The following is a 17040-nucleotide window of genomic DNA, read 5'->3' as shown; positions in this document are numbered from 1 at the left end:
TTTCTGGACTCTTTGCTGATTCTTGTGATGGCTGCAAACTGTGTTCTGTCTCCTCACTATCACTTAGTGGCATGATTATCTCTGTGTTTGCATGTATTCTCTCCCAACCATCCTGTTCTGCAAACTCTGCTGACCTGGAAATTACAACTTTCCCATTGTTAAGTGCAAATCTATATGCCTTAGAACCAGGTTGGTATCCAACGAATCTCAGTTTCCTTGCCTTAGACTGACCCTTTCTTCTTTGTCCCTTTGGTATATGCACCCATGCGTAACAACCAAATACTCTTAAATGAGACAACACTGGTTTCTTTCCAAACAGCAGATAATATGGAGTGTTGTTCATGACAGAACTCCATAATCTATTCAGTATATAATTCGCTGTTAAGATAGCCTCCCCCCAGAAATGCTTTGACAATCCTGAATCCTGTAACAGTGAGTCCTTCATGGTTTGTAACACACCATTCCTCCGTTCTGCCACACCATTCTCACTGGGGGAGTATGGGTTTGTTTTGCGATGCCAAATGCCTTGCCTCTTCAGCCAACCTTGAAAAACACCTGCAAGAAACTCTCCTCCTCTATCTGTTTGTAACTGAGCCACTTTGTAGGAAAACCTCCTCTCTACCCAAGCAACCCAGCTTTTAAATGTCTCAAACGTTTCATTTTTGGATTTGAGCAAATAGCAGAACCCATATCTTGTAAAATCATCCACTATTACCAGAACATATTTTGCCCCTCCTAGGCTTTGTGGCAGTGGACCAATTAAATCTGCATGCACCAATTCAAATGGTTTTTTCGTTGACCTATTACTCTGTTTACTAACAGGGTAAGCCTTTGATTTTGATACTTTGCACGCAGCACAATCCAAATACTTGCCACACTGTTTTATGTTTAACCCTTCACACATTTCAGGCATTTTGGCCAAAGCTCTGAAATTTGCATGACCTAACCTTCTATGAAGTAAATGTATACAATTATCATGCACTGGTTTGTTATACATTGCAGTATTTACATTATCAGAGATATTTTCTTTAGGTAACATGACATACAGCCTGTCCTTTAACACACCTTTCGCACAGAGAATTCCATTTTTTTCTACTTTGCAATACATTCCTTTAAATAACACAGAATATCCATCCTGTGTAAGAGAGGAAACACTTAAAAGATTGTACTCTAAGCCTGGCACCAGTAATACCCCATCAAATGTTTTGTTCATGCTTGGCACAAACACTTGCCCTTGACCATGAACTGCAGATTTCTTTCCATCTGCCAAACTAACATGGTCTTTAGAAGTTGGATTCAAAGTCACAAAATCTTCTTTTCTGTTGGAGATATGCTGGCTGGATCCAGAGTCTAGGAGCCAGGTTTCCTTTTGCAGCTCATCAACTGCTCTCACCACTGAAACAAACTGCTGACGTTTGCCTCTTGTTAATCGCTGGTTCCTGGGTTTCTCAGCCCCTTCTTGCAGCTGAGCCATACAATTTCTTTTCAGATGCTGTGTTGATCCACATCTGTAGCAACGCTTTACAGCCAGAGCTCTCTCTACTCCTCCACTGGTTGCTGCCTCCTCCATGTCTTTTTTTCCTCGCAAGTTTATTTTTGCACGGGCACATTCCTGTGCTTTATCAGTCCGTTTCTGCTCCTCTTCGAGAAGCCTCCCAGTAAGATAATGCAAAGTAAGCTCTCTTTCTGGCATTGATTCTAAGCTGGCAACAATCATATTCCAGGAATCATCTAGGGAGCTTAGAATAATATATACTTTGTTTGCTTCTGAAAAAGTCATTCCTCTTACCTCCAGTTCTGCAAACAAAGTTCTCATGTTTTGCAAGTGCTGAGATAAACTTTCCCCCAGCTTCAAGCTAGCTTCATATAGCTTTCTGGTTAAAGCAATCTTGCTGCCTGGAGTGTCACGGACATAAATCTGTTGCAAAACATTCCAGCATTCACTGGATGTTGTTAACCCACGAATGTAGACAAGTTGGCTGTCTTCCAGACCCAAAATTATACATGCTTTAGCTTTTTCATCAGCTCTCAGCTCTCTTGCAGTAGGGTTTACTGGAGGATTACTGACTGCATCCCAGAGACCTTCCCTCCGGAGGTACATTTCCATTTTAATGCACCACATTAGGTAGTTATGTTCATTTAGTCGGTTCAAAGGAATTCCTCCACTCACCGCAACTGCTGCCTCAGCTTCCATATCTTCTGGTGTTCTCAGGCCTCATTACAAAACCTTCAACAGCTCAAGAAGATGCCTTAAGCACTGCTCACCAGTGGATCCACTCAAACAGAATCAGGGCTTTCAAGTCAGCTCTGGGCCCATAACCTGACAGAGTACACGCTTCCCTTCTTCCAGTCCAAAGAAAGACACAGAGTCTGCTGGTCCAATTAATCATAAATATATTTTCTAGCAACCATCCACCACCGACTACATCAACTACCCAACCACAACATGAACATTACCTACAGAATATATACACAGGGTTTTCAACCTGACCAGCAACATCCCAGGTGCTGCTAATCAGCACACCCTGGCTGATGCAATTAGCTCTCTTCATTTCAGGAGCTTGGTTAACCCTTACCATTCAGGTCTGTAAAATCCTTTTTACTTAGAGTGAATACACTGACATTCTCTTCCCCTCCTTATTGTTTTACTATGATTTTATTAGATTGTAAACCTATGCGGCAGGGCCTTGCTATTTACTGTTTTACTCTGTACAGCACCATGTACATTGATGGTGCTATATAAATAAATAATAATAATAAATAATAATAATCTTGCCAATTCTATGAGTTATTCATGCTTCATTCAGCTCCCGTCCGGGAGCTGCAAAATTTTGCTCACCTTCGCATGGTCGTCAGGCTCCGCCCCCCCCTCAAGTGGATCTCTGAGCTAACCCCACTATCATGGTTATCCCATGATGGGTTTGGATGCTGTTTAGTACAATTGTGCATCACTTTTTAAAGAAGAAATCTCTCCCTCTCTCTGCATACAGGTGTGTTTGTAAATGGATGTCTGTCCGTCTGTTGGAGCCATAGTCCAAGAACATGATAGAGAGGTGAGCAACTAGCAATCAACAGGGAAGGTAAACTGCCCTAGCAAGCCCTGCAGAAAGTTTTTAGTTATCCCTTTCTAGAAGTTTCATCTCCAACTCCTGCCATTCTTCACTGGAGAGTGACATCTGGGGTTTCTGTGTCAAACTTTCTTCTTCCCATAGCCACCAAAACAGAGCACCATCCCTGATTTACAGAAAGTCATGAGTCAGGTAGTTATACAAAGCCTGTATCAGCACCATTGTTCCAGACAGAAGTGTTATGGAAATAGGTTACTACTCATTTGCATAGCATGATGCATAATTCATTAGCATAATTCCCAATGTACTAAAAAGTACATCTCAGATCTTCTACCTGCACTTTCCATCTCAGCCCAACAACTTTGGTTGGGAGAGTGGAGTCCACCTGTATAGCAGGATCTGCAGATGATCAGGAGATATGTCTTCTCTCCACATAATTGCCTTTCTGGTAGCTGTAGCTGACTTGGCCCTCTGTGGGCTCATCTCCAATGGCTTCATAGTTACAGTGAAGATTACTGAATGGGCTAAAAGCAAGAGACTCACTTCCAGTAATCAACTGCTTCTGAGTATTGGGATATCAAATTGCATCAGCACAATTTCAACGGCTATGTATTTCCTCTGTAAATTCTTAACCGACACCAGGAACTGCATTTTAGTGCAAATACTCAACGGCGTCGCGAACTTTGCCATATACTGCAGATTTTGGCTCACTGCATTGCTCTGTGTCTTTTATTGCATCAAAATAGTGAACAGCAACCATTCCGTTTTCCTTTGGTGCAAGATGAGGATATCATGGCTAATACCCCAGCTTCTCGTGGGATCTCTAGTCATCTCCATGATTGTTTCCATTTTTACAGTCCAGCAAGGTTCTATACAATCCAAGAGCAACACAACAGCCAACATTAGAAATGTGACACAAGCAAAGACATTGATACCCTTTTACACTTCTTACAAAGTGCTGTTTTTAAGTATTGGTTCTGGCTGTCCCCTCTCGTGGTTTTACTTTGCTCCATACTGGTTGTTGCCTCGCTGTGCCGACACGTCTGCCGGATGACAAGTAAAGAATCCAGTTTTAGGAGCCTCCAAGCAGAAGCTCATGTCAGGGCAGCTGGGACAGTGCTCTCCCTCTTGATCCTTTACCTTTTACTTTATCTGACAGGGAACGCGACTATACTTATAGATGCCGATAAATATAGATTCTTTTATTTATTTATGGGGTTTGTGTACGCCCCTGCTCAGGCTACCATCTTGATATTGGTTAACCCTAAACTAAACCAGGAAGCTACTCGTATGCTTACAAGAACAAAGTCTTAACTTCTCAGGCCCAAACTAGATGAGGTATTTTTCATGTATTTTACCTTTGTGTGCTTGATTTTTTTTTCAACAACTGGCATGGGGTGGGGGAGACTTGAACCAGATTGGAGCTGTGGTGTGCAGGGAGGGGAGCTTTCACCCTTTGCCCTGCCATGGTCCTGACTGGAATCAGTCCCTCCAGTGTCTACTATTCACAAAGGGAGAAAAACTCTGCACATGATGGCTTTCCTACCACTGCTAATACCACACATAAGGGGGCTGGGGGTGATTCTGATTGAGACGTGGACGGGACAAAGGCTGAAAACTCTTCCCCCAGGCCATGTTCCCTGTCCTGCTCAGGATTCTATGCCAGCTATTTCATTTTTTTTTAAAAAAAAGCAAGAATGCTGGAGGAAACTACATGTCAAACTTCACATCTAATTTTGGTCTTCAATAGCTCATTCACATGAAAGGGAGTGTTCTCCAAGTGGCATTGATTCACTGACTGACTATGTTTTCTCTAAGTGCAGCAGAACTATTCACTTAGCCTAGTGTAACCATCTCGAATTTCACTTAGCAATGCCAGCTTATGGCATTACAACTCTATGGATTACTATGGGCTCTGTTAAATCATTTATTTAGCAAAAGCTATCCCAGCTTACTCTCTCCTTGACTTCTCTCTGCTTTCTGCTATTGGCTAGCTAATCCGTTCTCTGTTACCCCTTAAAATGGGCCCTCTCCTCTGCTTTCACCTTGTTCTATCTGTCTGACATGGGACCAAATCATGCCACAGCCTAAATTTCACCATAATGTAATCCTCCTGCATATGATTCTTCATTATCAACAAAACTCTCATCCACATGTAATAAACATACTATGTTGTATACTTGGGGATACAGCCTTGGTATTGCTCATTTAGCCTTTTTTGTTTTGCAAATTAGATATCAGTACCTAAAGTTGGGACAATACTGGGAATTTCCTGGAGCTGATCCTCTCTCTTTTGTAGTTGCTTAACTTTAGATTAATCTTATATTACATTATTTTTCTAGTATTTCATTTTAGAATAAAATGTGCCATGTAGCCATACAAAAATAATCCCATAGAGAATCAAATTTGTGTATAGTTGCTTAAAAGAGTGGCAAGTTATCAAATGCATAATAAAGGCTAGTATATAAGCCTGAAAGGTTTCTTTCCTTTGACTGAAATAGGAGACAGTGGCTCAGTTCAGACAACACATATCTCGATGGTGATTTTTAGAACTCCACAGTGGAGTTTTTACATCAGTGTGGAGAAATGTGTTGACTGGTGGGCAAACTCCATGAGGTTTTTTTTTTGTGTGTGTGTGTGGGGAAACACTCCATGCAGAATAACCACACTGTGCAGAGGGAATATTCGTGCACAACCGTTGTGTTGCGTGTTGTGTGGCAGGCTCCGTTGAATTGACTTTTCCCACTGGCTACAGAGTTCGCTGGCAAGAGCAGCAAAAGGAACGAATGCCACTCTAGGAGAGCCGCCGTGATTTTTTTTTGCAGCAATGGCTGATGGGATACCATTGGGACAACCAGGGGAGGAGAGAGGGCAGAGGAACTGTCAGTCAAATGTCATGATGGATCTTCCTCAACTCCACAGTAGCCCACAGTCATACAACGGTGGAGTTAGAACTGGTTGTGTGGGGAGTACCTCCTAAAAACTCAACCGTTGAGTGGCGTTTTCACACTTCATTGTTAACTCACGTCTTGTTTGAACTGAGCTAGTGATTTACCAGCACCATCTGCTGGATAGTCTGCTGCTTTCTCCAATAAGAAATCTCATTTAACAAGTAGTGAATAAGCAAAAGAGGGCAAGGATGGTATCAAAACACAGAGTACTCTCCTCTCAAATATCCATGCTCAGCCTCCATGGTTAAGAGGTGGTCTTGGCCAAATATAAGGAAGAGCACTGAGAACAAACCAGAACAGTCACACATAGGCAATGAGAAAAGCTCATAATCACTCCTATTGCTATTAAGGACAACATGGTTAAATATGTTCAAAACAAAATCCCATTCAGCTCTTCCTCTGGGTACTGAGATTTCAGGAAGCATTTCCCACATATATTCATGTCTGTTCATAGCCATAAGGGCTAGAAACTCACTATTTTTTAAAGATGAATATGGATGTTCTCAAGCTGATGAATTGTACATCCCAGTTCTAGATCCTGCATTAATGCAAGTTGGATGCCGACATGTGGAAATACACACAGCCTGCACATGGGAGAATGGGGCGTTTTGGGATTTATTAGAGTTGCAAGTGCTGCAGCCAATGCTCACTTGCACCAGCTGGCTCGTACCTTTGCAGCATGAGTTATGGGGGAGCTGAGCAGCATGGCAGCCAGATCTTCTTCAGTGGGAATCTGCTCAGAGCAGGCCGAGAGCTGAGTACCGCCTAAGGGCATAGTGCAGCCTATTAGCCTCATGTCAAAATTCCTGAACTCTAGCAAGGAGCCAAACAATACAATCAATGGGATTTACTCTTGAGTAAGGGAACCAGCAGCTCTGTAGTTTATGAACTTGAAGATGCACAGCTTCGCATGATCAAAGGAATGGAAGATCGATCCTTCGCACTTGTGGACTACCAGGAAAAGGTTTTAATGGGGGAGGAATTTTAAAAATCATAAAAAAGAAATGGATCAACCAATCTGATTCAAATTTGGCATGCTGAAAGCCCTCCTTAAGAGCTATCACTGTGCCAATTTTGTTCACTTTATCTTTAAAAGTGAGGGAGCTGTGGTCAAAGAGCTTGAAGACCAGGAGCCATGTTTTGTTCTCTGTTGTAGGTTCTTGCAAGTGGCTGGGTGCTGGTGTGACTCATTTCAATAGTTCTATTGTAAAGCAGCTACTGTGGGGTGGGGGCATATCTCCAATCCCCCCTCCCAAGATGTGCTGTATCTGACCTCGGAGAAGGGGGGATCTGAACCAAGTACAAGGCAGAGGTGAGGGTCTGAGCTCTAAAACACAAAAACACAGTTTTCTGTGTAAACTGACAAGGCTCAGAGAGACAAATAATTTGGCCAAGAATTATTTTATTATTTTTATTATTATTTAACCGGCTGCACCGGTTAAACTGTTTGGGAACTATTTGATTGTTTACCTCAAAACACAGAATAGAAAAACATAGAAAGGCTATTGAGGTGACGATTGTAGCAGCAAACACTCGGTGTTTTAAATTTGTAATTTTGCATTGCTGCTGTATTTATCTGGTTGAGCTTTTATATTGTATTTTATATTATGGTTTTATACTGTTGTTTTTAATTTTTGTGAACCGCCCAGAGAGCTCTGGCTATTGGGCGGTATAGAAATGAAATAAAGGGAGGCGGAGCCTGGCAGATCATGAGTCGGTAGGTGATAATCTAGGCTTCTAGTTTGGAAGCCAAAATATTCTATTATATTAAACAAACGGGCAAGAAACTAGAATGAATGGTGGTGTGAAACCCATTGCTAACAGCAGTTAAAAAATGTGGCTGATGGAGACTGTGTGAAGTTAGTTTTGGACGATGCAATAGCAGTGTGACGCATTAAGAATCGGCCGGGAAGCGGTGGGCTGAAAACACATAAATTAGTATCTCCTGCCAACAGCTATCAGGGAAATTATCAGAGAGACTCATTAATCAAACAAAACCGGTGGCTGGAGTGCAGGAGGGAACTTTGAGAAAAGATTTAATGAGCTTTAAGAGCTTTAAGAGCTAGCTGATTCTTGCCTGGAAATGTGATTTAAAGGTGAATGTCGAATCCTAAGAGGCAGAAAGAAAAGAAAGAATATATACCTGTCTGGCAGAGGTTTCGTGCGCACCCTTCAAATCATTCCGCCAGACTCCATAAATTGTCAGATTCGGAACCAGAACAGGCTCAGGAAGAAAGCATAAATCTCAAAATGGCGTCGAAAGATGGCAAAAAGCCAACAGAAGCGGATGAGATGAAAGAGCTTATGATTCTTAATAATACGGCAGTGCTGGAGAAAAATGACAAACTAACTGAAAAGATGGATAAGAGATTTGATGGCCTACTTAATATGGTAGCTCAGAATGATAAAGATATTAAATTGCTTAAAATGGAAGTAAACTCTCTGGGGAAGGAAATGGAACAGTTGAAAGAAAAACATAAGACAGACTTTGAGGAGCATGAAAAAAGATTGATCCAGCTCAAAGATCAGTTTAGACGTTCGTCAATCCAAATTAAATACTTTTTAGAGCAACCAGCTGAAGATCTGAAAGTAACAATACTGGCTTAGTTTAAAGAACTGATACCAGATTTGATAATAAAGGATAAAGATGTGGCAAGAATTCACAGAGGGGGAGTAAACCGGTCTAGATCTTCCCCAAGAGATATTCTGATGAAATTCGACAATTACTACAAAAAGGAGCAGCTTATGTCTAAACTAAGATCTACAACATTGAAGTTTAAAGGCTCCACAGTTCAAATCTACAATGATCTCTGCCAACAAACTGTTGAATGGAGACGCAGCATTAAGCCTATTACAGAGAAACTTCGAGCAAATGGAATAAAGTATGCATGGGGGTATCCAGTTTTTTTGAAATTTACGCATGCTGGAAGATTCTGCAGAGTGACCTCCTTGGAGCAGGGGCAAGAGCTTCTGAAAAGTCTGGGTCTGGATGTGAATGGAAGGGCAGTTCAATTGGAAGAGGGAGAAGAAGCTGCTGGAGCAAGTGGGATGTGACTTTCAATATTCTGATGGTAGAAGCAGTATATAAAAAATTTCTTTCTTCAAATAAAAGGCTTGCTGACTTGGGACTGTAGGCTCGTCTCCCCCCCCAGGTAATTAATGGCCGGAGTGTTAGACTCACAAGGATTTAGTGGGGGGAAAGAGGTGGGGGGAGAGTGGGAGGAGGGGGAGGGGAAAGGGAGGGGGAGGGGAAAGGGTATATAGAAAAATAACCACAAGAGGGGTGGGATATGATTGGGTGGGTGGGAAGGGAGGGAAAGAGATTGTAGGTTTTTATGTTTGTGAATTTGAGTTTCAGAGCACAAGGGATTGGAAAGAAAATCAAAAAAATGAATATGGATAAATATTTAAGGATGTCAACGCTTAATGTTAAAGGTCTGGGGGCAGTCGTGAAAAGGAGGAGAATTGAACAAATGTTAAATAGAGAAAGATCTGATATCATTATGCTGCAAGAAACACATCAAATAAAGGAGGGCCAAAATGAAATACGAATGAAATGGTCAGTCTATTATGAAAAGTCACTGGGGACTTCAAAAAAAAAAAAAAAGGAGTGGCCATTTTGATTTCAAAGAGAAGTGGATTTACTATGGATAAGGTAAAAAAGGATGGCAATGGTAGATATCTTATGATAAAAGGTCAAATTGAAGGTAAAGTGTATACATTGGTTAATGTTTATGCCTCAAATGAGAGACAAAGAGTATTTTATAAAGAATTATTTAGGGAAATAGAAGAATTTAAAGAAGGATATGTTATATTGGCTGGAGATTTTAATATGGTAATGGGTAATAGATTGGACAGGTCAAACCCCACTAATGCTAAAAAGAGGAATAATATTGCTATATTGAATAATTTGATAAAAGAAAAAGATTTTGTTGATGGATGGCGTTTAGTTAATGGGGTTCAACCCGGCTTTACATACTATTCTCCAGTACATTATACATATCCGAGGATAGATCATATTTTTGTTTCAAAAGAGTTCGCAACTAAGGTTTCTAAAATGGAATTGGGGGTAATTAAAGTAACAGACCATGCATTGCTAAGTTTAGATTTTACAGTTAGAAAGGATTATAGAGAAGCATATAGGTGGAGATTGAATACAAAGATATTTAAATATAATAAAGTGGTGGAAAAAATGCAAAAGGAATTGTCAGAAACTTGGGAGATTAATGAAAAGGGAGGAACATCAAGAGCAGTTGTTTGGGATACCATGAAGGCTGTAACAAGAGGGATATGCATTAGAGAAATGTGTAATTTAAGGAGGCAACAGGTTGTAGCGCAGGGAAAGTTGGAGGAAGAGATTAGGAACTTGGAGAAAGCCTATTGGCAATCAAAAAATAAGCATAAATTAGTAGAATTACAAGCAAAGAAAAAACAATTAGAAAATATAAATTTGGAGGAAGTTCAGAAAAATTTAATTTATATGAAAAGAGAGTATTTTGAAAACAGTAACAGGAATTCCAGACTGCTTGCCAGGCTCACACAAAAGGAAAAAGCTAAGAATGGGATAGGAGTAGTGAAGGACAAACAAGGGAATTACTGTCATATTATGAAGGGTAAAATAAACATTTTTCAAGAATTTTATCAAGAATTATATAAGGAGAAGGATTTTCAAAAAAAGAAGATGGAGGAGTATATAGGAAAGTATATAAAGAGGGAATTGGAAATAGATCATAAAGAGTTAATGGAAAAGTCTATAGCTCAAAGTGAAATTGAAGAGGTTATAGAAAACTTGAAAGTGGGTAAATCACCAGGGGTAGATTTATTTATTTATTTATTTATTTATTTATTTTATTTATTTATTTATTTATTTATTTATTACATTTTTATACCGCCCAATAGCCAAAGCTCTCTGGGCGGTTCACAAAAATTAAAACCATCATAAAACAACCAACAGGTTAAAAACACAAATACAAAATACAGTATAAAAAGCACAACCAGGATAAAACCACATAGCAAAATTGATATAAGGTTAAAATACAGAGTTAAAACAGTATAATTTAAATTTAAGTTAAAATTAAGTGTTAAAATACTGAGTGAATAAAAAGGTCTTCAGCTGGCGACGAAAGGAGTACAATGTAGGCGCCAGGCGGACCTCTCTGGGGAGCTCATTCCTCAACCGGGGTGCTACAGCGGAGAAAGCCCTCCTCCTAGTAGCCACCTGCCTCACTTCCTTTGGCAGGGGCTCATGGAGAAGGGCCCCTGTAGATGATCTTAAGGTCCGGGTAGGTACATATGGGAGGAGGCGTTCCTTCAAATAACCTGGCCCCAAACCATTTAGGGCTTTAAATGTCAATACCAGCACTTTGAATCGGGCCCGGACCTGGACTGGCAGCCAATGAAGTTGTGAAAGGACTGGCGTAATGTGATCTCGCCGGCCAGTCCCTGTTAGTAGCCGGGCTGCCCTGTTTTGTACCAGCTGAAGCTTCCGGACCGTTTTTAAAAGGCAGCCCCATGTATAACGCATTGCAGTAATCCAAACGAGAGGTTATCAGAGCATGGATAACTATAGCTAGGCTATCACTGTCCAGATAAGGGCGCAGTTGGTATATCAGCCTAAGCTGATAAAAGGTGCTCTTTGCCATTGAGTTCACCTGTGCCTCAAGTGACAGTTCTGGATCGAAGAGCACCCCCAAACTACGGACCCGATCCTTTAGGGAGAGTGCAACCCCGTCCAGGACAGGGCAAACATCACCTCGCCGGATAAATGAACCACTCGCTAACAGTACCTCCGTCTTGTCTGGATTGAGTCTCAGTTTGTTAGCCCTCATCCAGTCCATTACCGTGCCCAGGCACTGGTTCAGAACAGTCACTGCCTCACCTGGGTTTGATGAAAAGGAAAGGTAGAGCTGGGTATCATCCGCATATTGATGACACCTTAGTCCACATCTCCGGATACCCTCCCCCAGCGGCTTCATGTATATGTTAAACAGCATAGGGGATAAAATAGAGCCCTGCGGAACCCCATGGCTTAGGAGCCACGGCACAGAGCAATAATCCCCCAGCACCACCTTCTGGAATCGGCCATCCAAGTAGGAGCAGAACCACTGCAACGCAGTACCTCCAACTCCCAGCTCAGACAACCTATCCAGAAGGATACCATGGTCGATGGTATCGAAGGCCGCTGAGAGGTCTAGGAGAACCAACAGGGTCCCCCTGTCTCTCTCCCGACAGAGGTCATCCCACAGGGCGACCAAGGCAGTTTCTGTTCCAAAACCAGGCCTGAAACCCGATTGAAATGGATCTAGATAATCCGTTTCATTCAAGAGTGCCTGGAGTTGTCCTGCAACCACCCGCTCAAGCACCTTGCCCAGGAAAGGGTTATTAGCCACCGGCCTGTAGTTGTTAACATCCTCCGGGTCCAGATTAGGCTTCTTCAGGAGTGGTCTAATTACCGCCTCTTTTAAAGAATCCTGAGCTGGACAGGGAACCAATTTAGATGGTTGATCCTAAACCAATTTAGATGGTTTAGGATCAGAATATTACAAAGTTTTTAAAGCATTTTTAGTACCAAAATTAGTAAAGTTATATAATGCTATACTGGAGGGAGAGAGAATCCCAGAATCATGGGAACATTCATTGATAATTTTAATTCCAAAGCCAGATAAGGATTTGACTGTCCCAGATTCATATAGACCTATTTCATTAATAAATCAGGATGCTAAAAAATTTTCAACTATTTTGGCAAAACGACTAAATAAATTTATAGCTAAATACATAGGAGAAGATCAATATGGATTTGTAGTAGGCAGACAAATACATAACTTAGTTGGAAGAGTTTTGAATGTGATGCAGGTGATAAAAAAGTCAAAGACTAAAGCGGGAATTTTGGCGCTAGATATTTTTAAGGCTTTCGATTGTGTGAGCTGGCAAGCTTTAAAGATGGTTTTAAACAAAATGGGATTTGGAAATAGATTTAAAGCTATAATAGAACAGCTATACTCTCAAAATACAGCCGTAGTGGTAGTGAATGATGGAGTTACGGAGAAGATAGGACTGACCAGAGGGACAAGACAAGGATGCCCACTCTCGCCTGTCCTGTTTGTAATGGTTATGGAATTATTGGCAAATGCTATAAGAGATGATGGGGAGATAGAAGGGATAGGTAGTATTAAAAAAATAAAATTGAAAATGTTTGCGGATGATACTCTGTTAACTTTCAAAAATCCAATAAGAAAGATGGAAAGAGTTAAAAAGCAATTGAGAGAATTTGAGGAAATTACTGGGTTAAGAATAAATTGGTCAAAATCAGAGATGATGTTGTTTAATTATACAAAAAAGGAAGAGAAGGACTGGGAAGGAAAAGGAACAGAAATGAGAGTTAAAGAACAGATTAAATATTTAGGAATTAGAATTACAAAAAATTTAGAGAATTTAGAGAAGGAGAATCTAAATAGTTTGAAAAAAGAGATTTTAGTAAAAATAGAAAAATATAAAAGATTGAATTTATCGTGGTTTGGAAGAATAGCATTAGTAAAAATTAAGATTTTAGCAAAGATTAATTTTGTTTTTAGGATGCTACCAATAAAAATCTCAGAATTAGAGCTAAAAAGTTGGCAGAAAATTATAAATAATTATTGTAATGGGGATAAGAAAGCGAGGATAAATAAGAATAAATGGTATTTGAGCCAAAAAAAGGGAGGATTGGGTAAGACATATTGTAGAAGCAATTATTGGAGTAGGAGATTTAGATTGGATGGAAGATAAACTTACAAGTAACATAGAGATGAATTTGGAAAATGTATTTTTTAGGGAAGGAGGTAAAAAATGGGCTGAAAATATAGGTAATCCGCTTTTGAAATTCCATTGGGAAATTTGGAGAAAATATAAAAAGGAGTTGCTTTTTAGCAGCTCCCCTTTATCACCGGAATTAATGTTAAAGAATTTCCCGGAGGAAATGAGGATAGAACAAACACCAAGACTCGCGTTACTGTCACTATTTGAAGATTTAAAATGTAAAAAAGAAACTAAGGAACTGATAACGAATTTGCTGACTGCGGCAAGGTTGATTGTAGCTAGGTGTTAGGCCCTCTGAGGAGTTGCTGGGGATGGACTCAGAGGAGGAGGAAACAGAACCTGTGCAGGCAGAGGCTAGTGTCACGGCTGCTGAACTGGTGCCAGCTGGGAGTGGGGCCAACTCAGAGAATGAAGGGGAAGCAGAGCCAAGTACCAGTGTGCCGGTGATTAAACCAGCAGGGAGCTTGGCCAATTCAGAAGACACAGAGGGAGAAACAACAAACTTACCTGCACAGTTGTTTAGACATCATAGGGCGGAAAAGGAGGCCCGGCGCAGATCTCTGCGTATTTATACTAGACGCCAACTCAATAGGGAACACCTGTAGCTGCCAGGGAGGGGTATTTAGAGAGCTGGGAAGCAACAAGAACTTGCCAGAGATTAACTGAGCATCCTGGCGAAAGCTCTTGCTTCCTGTTTCGGCTTGTGTTGACCTTGTATCCTGATTGAACTTTGGACCGGCTTGGAATTCGTGACCTGCTCCTATCCCTGGACCTCTGGATTGCTTTTTGGACTCTCTCTACCTCTCGTAAGCCCTTGACTTTTGGAACTGAACTGGACTTTGCTTATGTTTAAACGTTTTATATTAAAGAGTGAACTGTGTTATTTCATAGCACAGATAAAGACAAATTCCAGCGTGTGTTGCTGAGTTAGTGGCTGAATTCTTGGAGTTTGTCTGGGCACGCTGCCCACATCTGTATCTCTGTTCAATTAGCTGGTCTATTGGCAGCTTTCCCGGACAGATTAATCTCTGGCCAAACGGACCGGCAGTTGGACATGGAGGGTTTCTTAGAACAACAAAAACAGCTAGCAGAGCAGGTGGCACACCTGACGCAATTAGTTACAACGCTCCACGCCCAAGTTGCTCAAACAGCCAGCAGGCCTCCTCCTCCTCTTCCTCCACGAAAGAGTAAATGTTTTGCTGCATTACCAGAGAAATTTGCTGGTGACAGGGGCATGCTGGACAGTTTCATTGCCAATTGCAAATTGCATTTTAAGATCAGGCCGGAGGATTTTGTGAATGATTCCCTAAAGGTAGCTTTTATGGTTTCCTTATTGTCTGGGTCTGCTAGCAAATGGGTGACGCCGTATTTGAATCAGGATAGCCCCCTGCTGGACAATTGGGACAATTTCATAAAAGAGATGACAGCTACCTGGGGAGATCCCGTCAAGGCTGAGACAGCGGAGCAGCGCATTCGAGACCTGCGTCAGGGGAAGGGATCTGTGGCAGAGTACGCCACGAATTTTCGGCTCATAGCTCAAGACTTGCAGTGGAATGACAGTGCGCTCCAGTCACAATTCCGCTATGGGTTGTCAGATGGGGTGTTGGATGAGTTGGCCCGATCAGCACCTCCGGAATCGCTTGCCCTACTCATCGAACAGGCGACCAGGATGGACGCTCGGCTGACGGCACGTCGTCAGGCCCGGAGAGGAGTGTCTCTGGGGAGTGGGGAACCGGTTCCAGTAGCAACATCAACATCTTCGGCAGGTTTTTCTCCTGGCATGGGGGAGGAGCCCATGCAGCTTGGAGGCGCCCGGGCCCGCTTGTCAATGATGGAGAAGCAACGCAGGAGAGCGGAGGGTTTGTGTTTGTACTGTGGACTTGGGGGGCATTTTGCTCGTTCTTGCCCGGCCAAGGGACGAAAGGCTTCCCCGTCGGAAAACGGGTCATCCCAGGCATAGAAGGGTTCGCTAGTCTGGGAGAAGGCGGGACAGGTGCTTCCTCGTCTCCATCGGAACCCCGTAAGGACCCGTTGCTGGTGCCTGCCACACTTGGGGTGGATCATGCCCAGGTGTTTTTCGTGGGAGCCATGATTGATTCTGGTGCGTCTAGCAACTTTATGGACTCAGATTTTGCTCGCCAGCAGCAGATTTCGTTACAACCATTGGCGGAGCCAAGGTCGGTGGAAACTATTGATGGGCGGCTTTTGAAGTCTGGTCCAGTGACGCACCAGACAGTTTTACTTACGCTGGAAATCCAAGGGCATGTGGAACGGTTGCGGTTCTATGTGACGGCAGTTCCGCACTTTCCAGTAGTTTTGGGAATGCCGTGGTTAACCCAGCATGATCCGCATATTTCTTGGGGGAGGCGGGAAGTGCTTTTTGCTTCCCCATATTGCCAAGATCACTGCTGGCCGGAGCGGGTGCCGGCTGCCGTGGTCAAAGACTCTGCAACAGATTGTGTAACCCTTCCCGCGAAATACAGTGAGTTCGCAGACGTGTTTGATGAGAAGGAAGCCGATAGACTCCCACCACATAGGGTGTATGACTGCGCTATTGATTTAGTACCTGGGGCCTCTATACCGGCGGGGCGTCTCTACTCTCTCTCTGAGCCGGAATTGGCAGTACTGCGGGACTTTTTAGAGAAGAATCTACGGAAAGGCTTTATTCGACCTTCCAAGTCGCCGGCGGGCGCCCCCGTGTTCTTTGTCCGTAAGAAGTCGGGGGAGCTGCGCTTATGCAATGACTATAGAGGGCTAAATCGCATCACAGTGCGTAACCGGTATCCCTTACCGCTGATCCCAGAACTGTTAGAGCGCTTGCAGCGGGCCAAGTGTTTCACCAAATTGGATCTCAGGGGGGCGTACAATTTGGTGCGGGTAAGGGAGGGGGACGAATGGAAGACGGCCTTTCTGACCAGATATGGTCATTACGAGTATACCGTCATGTCTTTCGGGCTTTGTAATGCTCCCGCTATTTTTCAGCATTTTGTTAATGACGTTTTCAGAGATTATTTGGACAGATTTGTTATTATTTATTTGGACGATTTTCTTATTTATTCCCCGAATCAGACAGCACATGACGCTCATGTCCGGGCGGTCCTGCAGAGGCTACGAGAGCATAGGCTGTATGCCAAGTTGGACAAGTGTGCCTTTGACTTGCAGGAGGTGGACTTTTTGGGGTATCGTATTTCTGCCAAGGGGGTAGAGATGGATCGGTCCAAGGTAGA

The 17040-nt window shown here is 42.4% G+C and overlaps 1 pseudogene; it reads left to right on the top strand.

The window, feature by feature from the left end:
• The first annotated feature begins 3486 nt into the window (after nt 1–3486).
• LOC134395429 (taste receptor type 2 member 9-like) lies at nt 3487–4382 on the top strand (annotated as a pseudogene).
• The last annotated feature ends 12658 nt before the right edge of the window (nt 4383–17040 follow it).

The sequence above is a fragment of the Elgaria multicarinata genome, chromosome 3 (genome assembly GCF_023053635.1).
Source record: "Elgaria multicarinata webbii isolate HBS135686 ecotype San Diego chromosome 3, rElgMul1.1.pri, whole genome shotgun sequence".
Classification (NCBI taxonomy): Eukaryota; Metazoa; Chordata; class Lepidosauria; order Squamata; family Anguidae; genus Elgaria; species Elgaria multicarinata.
This window is presented reverse-complemented; position numbering and strand designations above follow the sequence as displayed.